This window comes from Elaeis guineensis, chromosome 15, assembly GCF_000442705.2.
Source record: "Elaeis guineensis isolate ETL-2024a chromosome 15, EG11, whole genome shotgun sequence".
NCBI classification, from domain to species: domain Eukaryota; kingdom Viridiplantae; phylum Streptophyta; class Magnoliopsida; order Arecales; family Arecaceae; genus Elaeis; species Elaeis guineensis.
Genome location: NC_026007.2, coordinates 69787320 through 69799332, shown reverse-complemented (window position 1 = coordinate 69799332; position 12013 = coordinate 69787320). Strand labels below are relative to the sequence as shown.

Genomic DNA, 12013 nt, shown 5'->3' with positions numbered 1-12013 from the left:
TAAGTGAGAAAAAAAGCATTGATATTGATACAAACTGAGATCTGTATATCCTAGAAGGAAACCTTGATTGTGCTTTATATATCCAAGGTACGGATATGTTTAAAATAAAGATGATCAGATGCTTAATTTTGGTGTTGAAAGTTGAAACGGAATGATTACTTAAACTAGTTTTAATAGCTGAAAAAGTCTTGTTAGATGATGGTAGACAAATTAGTTTAAGCTTCCAACATGATGCCACGAGATGGCATTTTAATCATCATCAGTTCGCGGGCTTTTATTAAAATGCGATCTCATGACCTGCTAAGGGTCATCCAATTGCATGCTCTCATCATTTTTCAGCATGCGGTAATAATCTTGTTGATTTGTTTTGTTTTCAAACATCATTTTAAACACAATAATCGCCATTCGAACTTGAACTTGGATTACTTCCTTTTTCACATCGAGTGAGGGTGAGATGGGATATGATCCATGTGGATTACTTCCTCCTCCAACAATTCCATGTGGACGGAGTCATCATCCACGAACACTTTCTCATGGTTTGCACTTTGTCATGGGATATGATGTGATGCCTACCTATGCTCACGAGTAAATATTGATTGCAACGGTGATATCACATCAAATTTATAACGAGCCAATGGGAATGCTTGTATTTCATCGATTGTCGTATATTTCATTGATTACACTACCTCACTGATTTTCGATTAACTTGTTATAAATTTGACATGGTATTACCCGTTAGTCAAACAACGATGTTGGCTCGATTGGGGATATGAAAGCATGTGTGCATGTAAAATTAATTGCATGCCATGTTACCCATCGACGTAGACCATCATCCATCTCAAATCTAGTGAATATTGGCCAGAATGTTCTTTAGTATAGAATATCCACCGTGCCATTACAGATGTTGAAAAGGTAGCTGGAATCCCATGTTCCATGAAAACTTGCATGGAGAATCACCTTGGTTTGTCCAAGCGTTCCATCTTCCCCGGAGCCATCAGAAAAGAAAAAGCTAAGGCGCATTTTAGCGTCACTTTCTGTTTTCTATTTTCAAAAATAAAAAAATAAAAATAATAATTTTAAAAAGATAAGTATGTTTGTTTAGTGTTGTTATCTATTTTAAAAATATAAATATAATAATGATAAAAACAATGATGATGATGGTGCAATAATAGCAGAATCGATGGTTAGAAATAATGAGTGTGATGATACGTATAGCAAAGATGGCGGTGGCGACGATGGTATTGAGATGATGGCGATGGCCGCTATGGTAATGGTGGTATCAACAAAAATAGCAACGGTGGTGTTGATTGGAGGGGGAGGGATCATGGCATGGTAGAGGTGGTACGATAACCATGAAAAAAATTGATGGTAACAATGATTGTGGGGTTGATGATTGTATTGTGAAGGTAATGGTGATAATGATGATGGAGGCGCAAGCAATAGTATAGCATGAATTTTTTATTTTTGAAAATATTAAAAATAAAAATATCTTATTTTTTATTTTTAAATAATAAAAATAATTTAAATAAATAAAAATAATTATTCCAAACATATGTCTTATGTTAATTTTTTTGTTTATATTTTTAAAATAAAAAACAAGGAAAAGATGTCAAATAGGTCCTAAATCTATCCTTACATACCATATTATCTTTTTTTTGGCCTCATTAGTGGTTAAATTAAAACCTTTCGAGAATTGGGGCATGTGTCACGTACAATCTTGAGAAAAGATATGTTTAAGATGAATAATAGGGATGACAATAGATAGCATTTGAATCGAATATTGTACTATTTATTTTTAAATTCGAACTTAATATTCTATATCCAAATCCTATCCGATATCCGATCAGTTAAGAAAAGAGATATTCATCTCCATACCCAATGAGTTTGGGGATACACATGGATAACCCATTTTTCTATATCCAACCAATACCCGTCCCATGCCTATCACATATCCAAAAAAAATAAACAACCAAAATAATTTTATACATATTATCAATCAAAATAAAATTATCAATTCAACGTAGAACATAATTTATAAGTCCAGGTTTATAGAAATCAAACATAGAAATAGAATTACAATTCAACATAAAATATATAAATAATCAAAATAATTTTATGCATATTATCAACCAAAACAGAATTACCAAAATCAAATTATAAACATATATATTCAGGTATGGATTCGGGTATTATCCATACCCATAGATTCGGGTCGGGTTCGGATTCGGATTTGGGTAGAAAACAGTACTATCCATACCATACCCATACTTGTGCTACAGTTTTCGGGTTTTACCCAAATCCGAACCCAAATCCAGTCAAACTCTATTTTTCGGATTTGATCAAATTTGGATAGGATGCATATTCATTGGATCGGATCGATTTTGCCATCCCTAATGAATAATGGAGTGCAAGATGAAATCTCTATTTAAGTAGCGGACAGTATTATGATTCTATGGTAGGTTCAAATTAATAAAAATATAAAAAAATCAAAATAAATATATGGATTCATACCAATTTGGAAAAATAAAATATTTTTATCTAATATTATTATATTTAATATAAGTAAAATATATATTAAGAATTCTCACAAAACCATAGTTCATGAGAATTTGACAAAACGAACATGAAACCTATGCATCCAATTTCCATATAAAACTGGTTCGAAGTAAAATGCATAAAACCTAATTCACCAATATGTTATAATGAATGATAACAAAGTAATATCTAAATCTTATTTTTAAAAAACATCATCACGACTACGCAAAAAGGACTAACAACAGACGCAGTCAACTGAAGAGTATAGACCCACACAGGAAGCACTCGCAATCCACTAAACCACCATCAATAAACTGTAAATCCAGTAAAGGACTCCAAGCTTTGAAAATTCAAATCTCCAGCCAATCAGGCATGGAGGGGAAGACATGTAAACATGGAGAAAAAGGTTTATGTAGAGCAGAACCAACATTCATGCATGACAAAGAGGAAGATTATTTAACTGATTAATTAGAATTTTTTTTGAAGAAAAATCTAGAAAGCTTTTGTTCCTAATTTTGCTTAAAAAGTAGAAGTATGGTTGTGAAATCGGATACCATGAGATTAATTCTTGGCAGAATTAATTTAGCGGTGAAAAGATGATAGCACCATATTTCGCATGGCCATGAGATAAGTTTGTTTAGAATTTTAAAAATAATAAGGGTGTGGGGCTCCTGCCTGTGGAGACAAGGAGATTTAGTTTGTGGGACAAGAATACGGTTGGGAGTCTTTTTTTTTTTTTTTTTTTTTTTTGATGTAGCGGTTGGGAGAATCAGGTAGCCAAAATTTACCTTGTACAGAGGGGAATATCCAGTTTCGTCCTGAGGATATCATGTAGCTCCACCCTTGGATTAAAGATAACTTCTTGAAGGTTTATTGGTTAACTTGCATGCGCATGCTTACATTCCAGATTCTAAAGATAGGTGAAGGATGTAGAATGACATACTATCCGAAGAAGATCAATTATATATATCTAAAATTAAAAATAAATATCAAATAAAAAAATATTTAGATAGAATTGTGAGAAGAAAATAATTATAGAAGAAAAAATTTGGAAGAGAAAATAAATTTACTCAAAAAAAATGAAAGCTAAAACAATGGTTTTAGCCAGATCTCAGACTAAAGACACTCCACACACAAAAAATTCTCTCCAAATGCTTTGTGTAACTTTTCAAGGCTCAACCAAACTAAAATAGGATTAGTACTAAAAGCATAACTATTCCAACTAGTGTTAAAATAGAAAATAAGGATAAATTAGGAGTAAAATCATAGTATAAGTAGGACAAGCAATCAACTTTTAACAAAGAATTCCTTGCAAATATAGAGAAGAAGAAGGGGAAGTAGGTTCATGATTTAAAATTAGAAGCTGGAGAAATTATTCAAGAAAAGAATTTAGGTTTTATGCTGTCTTTTTTTTTTTTTTTAATTAGATGATTGCTTCATACAACTTTAATATGAGTACAACTCAAGAAATCAAAAAAGAGAATGTTCTAAAAGTATAATAGTAAAAGAGAGACATTACTCCAAACTCTAGTAGAATGTTGAGCAACAAATGATGCCATCCAGTCCGCCGTACTGTTCGCCTCGCAATAGATTTTATGCTGTCATTAGATAGCATGCTTTAAGCCAATCATATATATATATATATATATATATAGTTGCTTCCATGCTGCAAAAATGATATGGTATTCTTTTTTGCTCAGAATCCAATTGGGCCATTCCCATATCCTTTTTTCTATGATTTCTCCCTTGGCAACATTCAAACTGACACATTGCAGTTGAAGTGGGGTGTGGGGGCACACTTTATTCTCATTGCTTTTCCACTAGTTTGAGTTAAAAGGCATTTCTACTGGAAGCTTGTAAAGCTTACCAAACAAAATGCAGAGTTGCAATGATAGCCACGTTGTGCTGCCAAATCAAACTGTGTAGCTACAACAAACTTGAATTCATAGGGTGGCAGTAAGGAAGTTGAAACCCAGAGTCTTTTCAAAAAGTGCATCAAAGGAGGCAAATGTAGCTCCAATCAAGGCCAAACCATATTGATTCTTCTTGTCAAGATTTGGTGGAGCAAAATCCCACCATTTCAAAATCATGATCTTAACTCTTCTATTAGAAATTAATAAGCCTTTTTCACTAACCCAGCCACAACATCTACTTTCTTAGCTTCAAACCTTCTAGCTAGTCTACTCAAGCATATTCTCATTAGTCTTGTGTTTCAATCACGAACTTAATAAAGAAACAACGAGTAGGTGATGGTGATACGGGTCACAAAATGTTCCTAATTAAACATAAATATGAATGCCTTTGTTGCCATACCTTTTCTTTTCTTTTAAAGATACTGTTCTTTTTCTTTTTCTTTTCTTTTATAAAAGATACATGTATAGTACTTCCCCAGATAAAAAGATACATACTACAGACTTGACTTTGTGCTAATTGCATGATGCTTACCATAGAAGTCATGGAACTAAATCATATAAAGAAATCAACACATATAGTCCCATGATACAATTACACAGACGAGATGATAGCTTACCTTCACCTTTACTCATTGGTTAGTACTGTCTTTAAACATATAAACAAAGACTGCAAAGTTATAGATTGGCCAGGAGATCTTGGAATAATATCACAAGCATATGGAATCTTCCATGTAAGGCAAGAACACTGATCAAGTTCCAATCTTCTGGATCACTTCCCTTCTGCTGAGACTTAGATTGTTAGATCCCTGTCCCGGTACAGGAAATAGCTATCTCTGTTCTCTGCCTCCGAGCATATGATGGAAGATGGTGATCAGCTGATCTATTATTCAGAAGCAAGGAATATAATGCACAGGGCAGTAAGAAAGAATTTTAAAGGAAAAAGAACCAAAAACATAGAATATGCTTTAGATGAGATCATTGGTAGAAAACAAAAACTAGGCCAAGTAATTTTTTCTCTATACTGTAAAATAGGCAAGGTAAGAGATTGGAAAAGGGAAAGTGGCCAAAAAAGGAAGCTTAGACAGGCATCAAAAGAGAAGCTGGTTGTTTGGTGGTTATATTATAGAGATGGTCTATTAAATTCCTAAGATACAAAAGGATGGACTGCAAATGGCCACAGTCTCCCTGTATATATAGCAAATTTCACCTCTCTTTTTGATGTCCTGTGTTACATATTGATAGCCCAGCGTTCCTGATTTAAAATAATTTTAGAACCTGAATCTTTTGAATGACTGATACACGATAAAGAAACACATTTTCTTTTCTTTATTTATGAAAAAATTCTTATCTTTTTAATTGGTCCAGATAACTGAAGAAAAGCGCTTTTTATTTTTTTTTTTCCAAAAAAAAAAAGATCAACGCCTGAATTATGGTAGAACTATGCAGCAATTAGCTAGTCATTTCAACCAAGTTGAAACCATTTGGCCGTGGGTTGTGAAAGCTAGCAACAACCCTCTAAAAGTTACTATTGGAGAACAACAGAGTAAAGTAAGAATTCTCAGCCTGTTGGTTCCTGGTTTCTGACCTCTCTGGTTGTTTTCTTCATTGAATTTGGTTTGCAAGAATCTGTGAATGGAATCCAATACTGTGAGAAACTACAGAAAGGGACGAGCAGAGTGGGGTTTGGAGACCAGCATGGGGCCAAACAATTGCATGTGCTCTTTTCATGAGTGACTGCCAAGTAGCTCTTCAGATCACTTTCATGATCACAGATATCTAAGAAAAGAAGAGCACAACTTCCTGCAATTCCTCTTTTTTTCAGAACAGCAGAAAACATGCATTGATAAAATTTGTCCTGTGTTATCCTTGGGTTTAATATAATCAAAAAGCAGCAAACTGCCGTAAAATTCTCCTGCACGCATCTGAAAAAGATGCACCCGCATCAAAGAGCTTGTTAGAACTGGTAATTGTAAACACTAATTAATATACATAGGATTTTTCTCCTGTGTATCAAACACTTTACCCTGCACTCTCTCTCTCCTAGTTCACATATTTTCTGTAAGGACAAAAGGTAGTTTAACCATATTTACTCATTTACCTTATTATATTTATTAAAGCTGTCATTATCATTGATCTTCATTTCTTTCTTAAACTATGAAAACGTCATTAAATGATTATTTAATTTGATAAGTGAGTAAAAGATCCAGTCCTTTAAAGTAGTAATTAAGACTGACACAATCTGGTGGGTGGGGGAGCAATAAACAAAAAGTAAGATACCGTATGAACAGAGTATGACCCATATAGATCATATCCATTTTAAAAGAGTTGGGAGCATGGAAACATAAGCTTATAGCAAAAGTTTCTTAGCTTTTCTTATTTTTATGTGGCATTAAAAATATTCCTGAGTGCGACGAAGAGACACATATAGCAATGCAATTGAAGCTGCAAACTTGTCATTAAAATTCACAAGTCTTCTTCCCTCAAAGGAAAAAAATTCACTAGTCTTCTGACTAAAATGTTGCAGGAGAACTATAGAACCAGCTCTTGCAGCAAAGAAGTTAGAAAGAGTTATGTCTTGGGGAGGTGGGAGTTCTTACACATGGTCTCTGGTCATTTAATTCCACACGCAACCAGCTTCAGTCTGCAGGCTAGAGTCCACTGCACTTTTTGATTCACCTAACTGTTGGACTTAAACGACTATAAATTCATAATAAATGGGCTGGTTTTCTCTGTCTCAAGTGGAAGGCTGCTCAAAGTCTTTCATCCACATGCTGTGGGACATTTAGGTAGGTCTGCAAGCACAGTTATTGTGTTTAATGAGAGGTTGTTTTACGAAGAAATATGATAAAATAAATCTTGAACAAACTAGTCAGATTTCGTTATCAGCATCATTCAGGCTTCCAAGTTATAGAACTCGGCAATAACTTCAGAACTTGGAAGATAAATAATCTTCTGATACCTGATATAATGGATAGCAGCTGATATTTTCATCTTTATTGTGTCCCCTGTGGTGCTCTGGGCACATAACTGTTCCATTTGAATGAACTTTTTAACTTAAACCAATCAATTAATTAGCATTTAAACAAGAGCAATTTGGATCGACGGAAGAAATATATGATACTTGTTCCTAATGCAAGGAGCTTATGAGGATGGTTTTGTGTGGTGAATTAGTGAAAAGTTAGTGATGGCCAAGGTGTGTCTTTGCAACAAGCATGATGAATGTTACTGAAAAAAAAGAAAGCGTGATGAATGAAGAAATGAAAGGTGGGACTAGAGAGTACGGGTTTGTTATAGTGTGTTGATCATGATGATCAGCACTTTAAGTGTGCAAAGGATAGATTCACAAAAATGAGGAAGGTGTATGTACGGCAATAACATGATTATATTCTAGTTGTTAAACCTTTAATTTTTGGATGAAAAATTATGGTTGTTTCTTGGAAGGTGTTTCTCCCAATGTTGAGCATGATCCCTCAATTATTTCAGAAAAATAGGCAGTAATGCGAAGTGGTGCACCATTATTATTCTACAAGGGTTCTTTTGGTTGAGGATAATCTAGCATAGAAAAATAAATCTCTTATTAGATTATCACCTTTGATATGAAAAGTAGACAAGAGAGATGGTAAATAAATAGTGAATTCCATATCTATTTTTTTAAAAAAAATATAAAAGTAATATTATTAGGGAGTGGTATTTATTTTTCCTCGCTGGATTACCAAGTGGCGGTAATTTGAAATTATTTTTTGATGGAAATATTCTTACTTATATTTTATCAATACTATATTAACTACAATAATATATATTATAATAATATACTAATTATACTAATATATTAATTGATAATATTCATAAATAATAATATATTGAATATATTAATATATTTATGAATAAATATCAGTTATTAATATATAATTATTAATTATCAATAATTCTAACATATGATTTATTAGTAATTAATATATTTATATATACTAAAATATGCTAAAATTTATTTATAACAAGAAATATATTTTTAATATATATAATTAATTTAAAAATATTTATGAACTCATATAAATATATTATAATATTTGAAACAACCAATTTGATAGTACTTATATATAAGTAGGACATAAATGGTGAACAAGTTGAGTGGAAAAAAAATGTTGTTATTTGAATTGTTAATTCAAGGATAATGTTAAAAATTTGATATTAGTTCTATATAACATTTTCTCTAATCAAAATCCTTTTTGAGTGCCAAGATTAACCCATAATCTGAAAAGATAAATGGGATGTACGAGGGAGTCAAGTGAATTCTTGGTAGAATTAGGAATGTCGAAGCACATAAATGACACCAATAATTGAGGAAAAGTTTTAATAGTTATTTGGACATGTTCAATTGAAATAAGTCGAGCATGCCCAGTTAAGCATGAGATGGTTTTTGCTAGAGCATCTAGTTGACCAGTTGAACGCCAGAGAAAAGTGAAAATACCAAGGATGACTTGGCTTTGCATGGGAGTAATGATCCTTTTATAAGATAATTGACTTCACATCAACGTCGTTATGAAGTGTCTATGTTACAATTAACTATTGAGCCTCAAAACACAAATATAAAGGCTGGAAAGGAGCGAGGGAAACCTGCATCCAAGTAATTGATGTCAAGACTCTGTTAATCCCACATCCAAGAAAGGATAAGACTTCCTTAAACCTATTAATTCTGCTAATGCCATTATGTGTAAAGGGCATTTCAGTCCCTTAAAAAGCACCAAAACCATTATGATCTTCCTAGTAGTCATGCATGTATGATAAATGCCACTTGTTTTGGAAGTCTACTCAGTCTTTTGCTTCTCAAGGCTCTTCAGAAAAACAAAAGTACTCCCAATCCCACAAAGGCTGGTCCTCATAATTCCTTTTTTTGAATGGAAGCTGGTCCTCATAATTTCATCCCGCCACTTTCACATTGCTGCCCTGTTGCCCCTAAATAGTTCCCAGGGGGACAGTTACAAAGGTGGGTAAAAAACTGCCCCCCTGCCCTTCAAACATCTATTTATTCCCCTTCCCTCCCAAAAGCACAAACCATCCTCCACTGCCCCCTCCCCACCTCTATACCTGGTTCCTTCCCCTTTTCAAAACTCCATTCCAAGTATTAATTTCTCTCCTAACCTTTGCTCATTATTCCCACATAGCTATAATTCCTCGACTTAGAACTCCACCACTATTTTTGCAGGCAGATGGCTTGTCTTGGGTTCTTTTGGTGAGTCTCCTCCCATTGTTCTCTCCAGCCCATGGGTATGGGCATGGATGGGGTTGGTCTAGAGCCCATGCCACTTTCTATGGAGGTGGAGATGCTTCTGGACAATGGGTAAGCTAACATGATTATCCATTCAGTTCAAACTACTGGATTCCTATTGAGTGTGATATGACCTTCTCTTTCTGTTTTCTTTTCATGTAATTCTTTGTTTGTAGGTGGGGCTTGTGGCTATGGAAATTTGTACAGCCAGGGATACGGGACTAACACTGCAGCACTGAGCACTGCTCTGTTCAACGATGGGCTGAGTTGCGGGGCTTGTTATGAGATAAGGTGTGTGGATGACCACAGGTGGTGCCTGCCTGGCTCCATTGTGGTCACTGCTACCAACTTCTGCCCTCCCAACAATGCCCTCCCTAACAATGCTGGGGGGTGGTGCAACCCACCGTTGCAGCACTTTGACCTTTCTCAGCCTGTCTTCCAGCACATTGCCCAGTATAAGGCTGGAATCGTTCCTGTTGCTTACAGAAGGTTGTTTGTTGCTAGATCTCTCATGCTTTCTATATTCCTCCCATATGTCTTCTTCTCCTCTGTGATACCGCTTTGGGTTTAGATTACAATAACCACTTCCATGATTGTGAACTTTTGTAGTTTTATTGTTCTATTTGGATTTTAAATGGTTTTGTCGACTCCATTGTGTTGCTAGTGTTCATCTGGTCCTTTTGAAGCCATAAACTAACTCCCTTTCAGGTAGGCTAGAAGAAAAGAAAACGATGTGTTTCTGTTGATTTTCTCAACTTCATTCAGTCTGGGACAGTTTCTGATCTTTTTTTTTTTTTTTTTTTCGAATCATGATCAGCTTAAATACTAACCTTTTTCATGGTATGTTGGTAAAACTCATCTATCCCTTTTGAAGCCATCACTAAATTTTCTTCCAGGGAGGTCAGTGATTACAATGAAGAAAGGAAACCCTGCACTATGCTGAAATTGTTAGGGTCTCATTTTTTTTAATAAACATTTTAACGATTTATTTGTTTTTTCTTCATGTTTAATTGAAGCACCCATACTGCCCATCTATCTTGTGACATGCGTGTCATCAGAAATCTTGTGGGTCACCATGCTCTCTCTTTTTCCTCTTCTCTAGCTCTACTTTTGTTCACATGCTATGCCTTCTTCTGTTATCTTTTTCTCCTCCCTTCTTTTAATTCTGTCCTATTATCTGGTCCATGCGAGCACTAAGGTCTTGCATCTCTCTTTCGGCCTTCTTTGTGGTCCATGCAGGGTCCCATGCAAGAAGAAGGGGGAATCAGGTTCACCATCAATGGGCACTCCTACTTCAACCTGGTGCTCATCACCAATGTAGGAGGGCTGGGGATGTGCATGCAGTGTCCATCAAAGGGTCCAGGACTGGGTGGCAGCCCATGTCAAGGAACTGGGGCCAGAACTGGCAGAGCAACACCTATCTCAATGGTCAGGCCCTCTCCTTCAAGGTCACCACCAGTGATGGCCGCTCTGTGGTCTCCTACAATGTGGCTCCTTCTAGCTGGTCCTTTGGCCAAACCTTCAGTGGTGGCCAACTCCATTGAACCCTCTTATATACCATCTATCCTTAGAGTAACTACAGTAATGTACCTGCTACTAGTAGGTCATACGTATTTGTTATATACTTGGTAGTCTATGTCGGTATGGTGTCTTAGTAGCATATCCTAAGAGGTCAAGATGAGAAAGGTTTATTTTAAAGTGGCCCTTCTTATCATATTGGATTGTGGGAATTGTTCCATTGGAAGTGGCCTTTTTTTGTGGGCCTTGTATCTTTTTGACGGTGGAGGAAAAAAGAGACTGCGTACTGCTTTCTCTTGGTAGAAATTGGCAGAGGTGGACTCTTTACCACCCGCCAGTAGGCATGTAAGGAGCTTGCTGTAGTCATCGCTCTTTGTACTTGTCTCCTTGTTTCTGTTTCATTTATTTGGAAGTTTGCTTAGTTTCACAAGTGGTGATTGTAACCAGCTTCTAGCTGGGTATGTTACGTATGTACCTGTTATTTGAGCCATATCAATGAGAGTAATTTAAAATTTTATGTTTAAGAAATGCAAGTGGGTTCTTGTGTCCATATGATGTTTTAGTTCTACCTTTTGTCATTTCAAAGTTGCGCTTGTTGGAGCTTCTAATTATGCAAACTTGAGCTAGTTAAAGTGGAAGGTTTCAGATCTAGTCAAGTGGGGCCTCACCTGCCTATCTTTACCGATGCAAGGATAAAATACTTGTGCTCTTAATTGTTAGCTAGTGATAGCAAGTAAAGCTTAAAGATTGGAAGGATGAGGGGCGGTGGGGCAGTTCATGT

The 12013-nt window shown here is 35.3% G+C and overlaps 1 pseudogene; it reads left to right on the top strand.

Annotated features, from left to right (window-relative positions):
- LOC140853995 (expansin-A10-like) overlaps positions 1–11758 on the top strand; it is a 13023-nt pseudogene extending 1265 nt beyond the window's left edge.
- Positions 11759–12013: the final 255 nt, after the last annotated feature.